Source organism: Haliotis cracherodii, unplaced genomic scaffold, assembly GCF_022045235.1.
Source record: "Haliotis cracherodii isolate W230 unplaced genomic scaffold, xgHalCrac1.p SCAF_6, whole genome shotgun sequence".
Classification (NCBI taxonomy): Eukaryota; Metazoa; Mollusca; class Gastropoda; order Lepetellida; family Haliotidae; genus Haliotis; species Haliotis cracherodii.
In genome coordinates, this window is record NW_027266319.1 from 16,486,674 (window position 1) to 16,494,173 (window position 7,500).

Sequence of the window (7,500 nt, forward strand, 5' to 3'; positions counted from 1 at the left end):
CTGACATACTGACATTATTTGTCACTTATACCAACTTCTTTGATAGGCATTTAGAAGTTGGAGTACTAAGTAGGTGAGGTGAAATGGGGTTTAACGTCGCGTCCAAGATTATTGCACTTATATAGCGACGTGCATGCACGTGTATGTGTGTGTGTGGCTGCTTGTACTAGTCCGGACTGATGCCGATTTATAGTGCTAGCTCACTGAGATACCATGCCGCAGTTTAACATGAATACCCCACTCAGACACAGTATACTGACTCCGATCCGACCAGTCCTTGTTTTAGCCCCTTAATGCCGAGCGCCAGACAGGGTAACAACAAGTACAATCTTTTAACGTCTTTTTGTATGACGCAGCCCGGGATCGAACCCTGGACCTTCCGCTCTCCGGGCGGACGCTCTACCACAAGACCACGGAGGCGGTCGGAGTACTAAGTAAGGATAAGAATTTATTGTTGAACAACTTCTTTATTGCAATTAAGAGCGAAGTCGGTGATATCTACTCTACTGTATAAACAGTGCCCCCTACCTGTATATTTACTTGTCAACCATACTTTGTACATCACTTACTCGATAACGGTGTTAGAATCTACACCGAAACGTCGCTCTTAATTGTAATCAAGAAGTTGTTAATCCATAAATTCTTATCCTCAATTAAACCAAGTTCTCCAATCAAAGTTCAAAGTTAGCAAATAATTAATGCAGTTATGTTTACATACAATGGTTATGTTGTCAGGGGGAACAACTGCACATGTCGGGCAGTCGGATTGAATGTTTTCATTCCAATTTCGTTGCCTCTCTTTCAGTCTTATCTTCCAATTAAAACATCACTCATTGACTTTCCCACTCTGAAAGACAACATAACAGGTCCATCGTCTCTACTGGCTCATTTTGGGGGTCGGGTGGGGGTGGGTGGGGAAGAGGGGAGGGGGTATCATTCATAATGATTTTGTAGTTTACGATCATCATCATCATCATCATCATCATCATCATCATCATCATCATCAGTATTTGCAGCTGGAAGTGTTGTGTTCAGTAACTATCAATACCTGCAGCATGTAATGTGACATCAAGTTACCATCAATATCTGTAGCATGTAATGTGACATCAAGTTACCATCAATATCTGTAGCATGTAATGTGACATCAAGTTGCCATCAATATCTGCAGCATGTAGTTTGATGTCAGGTTACCATCAATATCTGCAGCATGTAATGTGACATCAAGTTACCATCAATATCTGCAGCTTGTAGCGTGACGTCAAACCAGCATCAATATCTGCAGCTTGTAGCGTGACGTCGAACCAGCATCAATATCTGCAGCTTGTAGTGTGACGTCAAACCAGCATCAATATCTGCAGCTTGTAGCGTGACGTCAAACCAGCATCAATATCTGCAGCTTATAGCGTGACGTCAAACCAGCATCAATATCTGCAGCTTGTAGTGTGACGTCAAACCAGCATCAATTTCTGCAGCATGTAGCGTGACGTCAAACCAGCATCAATATCTGCAGCTTGTAGCGTGACGTCAAACCAGCATCAAGGTCTGCAGCTTGTAGTGTGACGTCAAACCAGCATCAATATCTGCAGCATGTAGCGTGACGTCAAACCAGCATCAATATCTGCAGCTTGTAGCGTGACGTCAAACCAGCATCAATATCTGCAGCTTGTAGTGTGACGTCAAACCAGCATCAATATCTGCAGCTTGTAGCGTTACGTCAAACCAGCATCAATATCTGCAGCTTGTAGCGTGACGTCAAACCAGCATCAATATCTGCAGCTTGTAGTGTGACGTCAAATCAGCATCAATATCTGCAGCTTGTAGTGTGACGTCAAACCATCATCAATATCTGCAGCATGTAGCGTGACGTCAAACCAGCATCAATATCTGCAGCTTGTAGCGTGACGTCAAACCAGCATCAATATCTGCAGGATTTAGTGTAACGTCAAATAACAAACTACGTCTTCAATTTGTGTTGTGAATTAAGACCACATGGGCATCTTGTACTGTGAATTAAGACCACATGGGCATCTTGTACTGTGAATTAAGACCACATGGGCATCTTGCACTGTGAATTAAGACCACATGTGCATCTTGTACTGTGAAATAAGACGGGTGGCCCAGTCGTCTAAAGCGCCGCGATTCCCTGTGCAGAGTTGCGTCCCTTGGGCATGCCAGAAACCTATGATTGTGGGTTCGAATCCCGGTTCGCCCTGATTATGTTTCTAGGTTTGTCAGCACCATACCCGTGCTCGTGGGTTTCACCGAAATGGTAAACGTCTGAGACCTGCGTCACTTCGGGCTTTCCTCCCACATTAAGCTGGAATACTGTTAAAAGCGGCGTTAAACCAAACTCACTCACTCACTCACTAAGACCACATGTGCATCTTGTACTGTGAATTAAGACCACATGTGCGGTCTTGTAATAGGTAGGGTAAGCTACCGTGCAACTGTGACAATATACAAATCAATACAACCAATTTAAGATCCCAACTCTGAAAGTCAGACTATGCTTCACAAGCATCTGTCCATGTCTGGGTCACGACGTTCGTTATAAGCCGTGCCTTGTGTGAAACCGAGATATTGTTTCTGTGTAACTGGGGCAATCAGTTATTGGTAGATTGATCTAGATAATACAACCTGAGCTAGCAGACCATTCGTCACCACTTGTCCCTTTCCGTAACCTGCAAGAAGACGCTATTCGGCTTGTCCCGGAATAACACGAGTTGGTCACGAATGCTAGCAGACCTGCAAACTGCTGTTTGTCGGACCTGCATAATCGTGCTGGACCTGCATAATCGTGCTGGACCTGCCAATAGACTTCAACCCAGCTCCCAGTTGACAAACAGCCTCTCACAAAGTAATCGGTAATCGTTGCTATTACTGTTGTCGTTAATGGTGGCTGTTTAGTCTTCACAAAACGTTGTTTTTGTTTTGTTAATATGCATTATTATTTTTTTATGTGTAACACTACCACGATGTAATCATGCAACAATAAATCACACGCCAGCCCTATTATGTCTTCTGCACCAGGCACTCAAAATGAATCCTTATCATATTGCTCATGTAAATGAAACAGCCATTTCAAAGCGACCTCCATTCGCCAACCCTCTCACTGCGTGTCTTATGTTGCCTTTCGACGAACAGAGATGTTTGTTTGTTTGTTTGTTTGTTTTTAACGCCGCATGCAGCAATATTCATGCGGTGGTCTGTAAATAATCGAGTTTGGACCAGCCAACGATTGACATCATGAGCATCGATCCACGCAATTGGAATACGATGACATGCATCAACCAAGTCAGCGAGCCTGCCTTCCCGATCCCGTTGGTCGCCTCTTACAGCAAGCATGGGTTGCTGAAGACCTATTCTAACCCGGATCTTCAAGGGTCCGAACTGAGATAAATAAACAGGGATCAGCTGTACTTGATGATTGTGTGTCATCGTGCCCAAACTACACACTAGCATTCTGTCAACCACTGGCTTGCCCGGCCCAGACTTGATTATTCTCAGGCCGCAGGAATGGCCATGATTGCGGAATTAAACAACAAACAAACCATGTCATGAATTAAGTTTGTTGTTTAATTGACTGAAATCTTTGTCTCATCTAACAAGATGAAACTCCATCACTCGCCTTACTTGGGTGTTTTTAACGAAAGAAAGCTCGTATTGTACAATGCAATCTTACTGTTGACAAAAAATTGGACGACATTTCCAAACCGATGTCTTCTATGAAGTAGGGGAGTACACAATGCCAGATGCATATATTGTAAAACAATGTCGTCAGATGCATATTTTATTACACAATGTCGTCAGAAGTATACATTTAAACACAATGTCAGATGCATATTTATAACACAATGTCAGATTACATACTCTAAAACAATGTGTCGTCAGATGCATATCTTATAACACAATGTCAGATTACATACTCTAAATCAACGTCGCCTGATGCATATGCTGTAAACGAATGTCATCAGATGCATATATTGTAACACAATGTTGTGAGATGCATTTAGTCTGTCTTACAGACCCTGATACAAATATATATCAAATACAGCCCATGCAAGTCTATACTGTTTGGCAAGTCTAGATCACTGCAGTATCTGAAAATGAATAGAGTCACTGGGCTCCTTTTTATTATATTTTTATTAAGATAACTGAACAACTGTTTTTTTATGTAAGATGTGTTCATTTCAGAGACTAGATGTTAGTCTAAGATGCATTTATTGTAACACAATTAAAGATGAATGTTTCATAACACAATGTCAGATTACATTCTGTAAAACAATGTCGTCAGAAGCATATATCGTAAAAATGTCGTCAGATGCATACATTGTAACAATGTAAGATGCATACCTTGTAACACAATGATGGGTTCTTATTTTGTAACACAATGTCAGAAGCAGAGAATAAGCTTATAAGTGGCGCAAGTTGCCAGTCCCCGGAGAATTTAAGAAATATCTGTTCGGGTTGAACGGCTGAATTTAATTGTGCTGAACACAACAGCCCTCAGTGCCCGTACTTGTGCTATCCGAGTATACCGTGTTACACCTGCATTCATCTCAGGTAAATAGCAGATGTGCGCCTTTGTAATTACCGCTAATTACAGGTGATCAATGCTTCTGACTGCCTGGACGAGACAACGCCAGTGCGTCTGCAGCTTCCTTTAAAGTACTCGGTGCATATTAATCTATAATAATGCACAATGTACGCTGGTGAACCCAATAAGATTATCCTTGAGTATTCAAACACACGCGAACTGTATCCTTTCGTACTGAACACCCTCACAGTGAGGTTACTCCGACCTGAAGTGTTAAGCACGCGTTTCACTCACTTGGCGCACATTATGTCCCGTACTGTGTAAAAGTGATTGTTTTATTACTTTAAAGAACGTTTGATTTTCACTGCTCGGATTGAAGGATTTGTAGTCTCACTATAACAAAAAAAACTTCTTTGGGTAATTTTGTATAATAATTTCATTTTAGCGTCACGTTAATCACTGGATTGGGAACACACCTGGACTATTTATCGATTACGCCAGATTGTATCCTTTGAAGAAACGGCGGGCGACTTAACACGGATTTAATGATTATGAGAAATCACAACATCGGCTTCATCCACGTCGAGGTGATATCAGGTGCATATCACTTATGTTATATCAGGCGCGTGTCACTTATATGTTATATCAGGCACATTTCACTTATGTTAAATAAGGTGCATATCACTTACATGTTATATCAGGTGCATATCATTTATATGTTATATCAGGCGCATTTCACTTATATGTTAAATAAGGTGCATATCACTTACATGTTATATCAGGTGCATATCATTTATATGTTATATCAGGCGCATTTCACTTATATGTTAAATAAGGTGCATATCACTTACATGTTATATCAGGTGCATATCATTTATATGTTATATCAGGTGCAAATCACTTAAATGTTATATCAGGTGCATATCATTTATGTGTTATATCACGTGCAAATCACTTAAATGTTATATCAGGTGCATATCATTTATGTGTTATATCACGTGCAAATCACTTAAATGTTATATCAGGTGCTTATCATTTGTTAGAGCCGAATTTTAGGTATTTGTGGTTCATTGAGAATTCTTTTAATTGGAACTTTGTTAGGGTTTGTATGTGTACATGGATGCATGTGTTTAGTATAATTATAAGATAAAACATTAGAAACAGCCAGCCCTTGCTGCCAGTGGCCGTTTCAGGCTATTTTCCCAGGGGTTGGTGACAGCAATAGTATAATGTTGCAGCTAAGACTTAAAAGTTAATTGTTTTGTGTGGAGTCTTAGAGGTCGTGACCTGATCAACCGCGATAAGCATCCAACAAGAATTTCAGATATATAGTTGGACGAATGAGTGTGAGATGGAGAGCAGAAAGTTTTAAGATACGAAAGAAGTAAGACATGTTTCTAAGAGAGTGTAAGAAGATTGTGTTAAGGGAATAGAGGACATACGGTTTTTCAACCTGTCCGAGCTACTGTCCGAGATACTGTCAAAGCTATCCGAGCTACTGCCCGAGCTACTGTCCGAGCCACGGTACAAGCTATCCTGCATTTATCCTGCAACTGTGCTGCAACTGTTTATTATATTACGACTTATTCTTGGAGTGTGTGATATGTTATTCAATCATTGTGTGGATATTCACTGAATTTATGGAATTATGGTATATGGAATTTGTGAAGTTTGAAATTAAAGACAACATTAAAGTGCCGGATCGAGTTGAAACTTTGATATCCTCTATCTCCATTAATTAGATAATTTAAGAGTTCACATCATTTATGTGTTATATCACGTGCAAATCACTTAAAGGTTATATCAGGTGCGTGTCACTTATATGTTATTTTAGATGCATATCACTTATATGGTATATCATGTGCATATCACTTATATATTATATCAGATGCGCATCACTTACATGTTATATAAGATGTATATTACTTATGGTATAAGGTGTTATATCAGGTTAATATCACGTTAAGAAGACACCCTAGGGTTTGTCGAAAGAAAATTAGAGTCGTATCGTAAACACAAAAATGAATCCCTTTAAATAGGTCAAAATACTAGTTTGTAGTACACAGTCACAGAGATAATTCACTGGGGATCTATAAAATGTATTTTGAATAGTTGAAATATTTCGTGCACACTTCGGCCAACCTATAAAACTGCACGTGGACGTCTTCCTTTTTTTCACTCTGTGTCCCATTTCCCCCCGGCCTAGACTAACATCTAGTCTGTGAAAAAAGAGTAAAATTATCTTTATAAAAATATTATAAAACGGAGCCCAGAGACTCTCTTCATTTTCAGATACTGCAGTAATCTAGACTTTGCCAAACTTATAGACTTGCATGGGATGTATTGGATATATTTGTATCAGGGTCTGTATGACAGACTACCCTGGCCTTTCTTGACGATATAGAGAATCCTGCCCAGGATGTTCTCTTTCTGCAGATACCATAGTGATACGGGGTTTAGGAATTGGTCTTGAAGTATATGGGGTTATTAATAGAAATCACCGAAATAAAAAAAAATAATTTCAAAACTTCAAATGGCCATAAAGTCTTTATCTTATTGGGTTTGATATATTTAAGGGTTGAAGAGTTTTCCTTATAACTGTAAGTCCATTCATATTTTGTTTCTCATCTCCATCCTCAACTAACAATAGAGCGAGCGGGCGAAATTTAAAAAAAATGTTCTTCACCAATTATGTAAGTTATTTTATTATATTTTAAAGTTGAAAACACTAGTCTTAAAATAGATTTATGCCAAGATTGAGTCGCTTTGCGATTTTTTTAATAATATCTGGATGTCTTATGAGTGTGCAATGTCAGTGGTATTTTCTTAATCACATTATTTGTCACGAAATGTCCAAAATATGTGTGATATAGCTGTGTGTGTGTGTGCGTGCGTGCGTGCGTGCGTGCGTGCGTGCGTGCGTGTGTGTGTGTGTGTGTGATTTTAGACTGCTAGCCAAATGA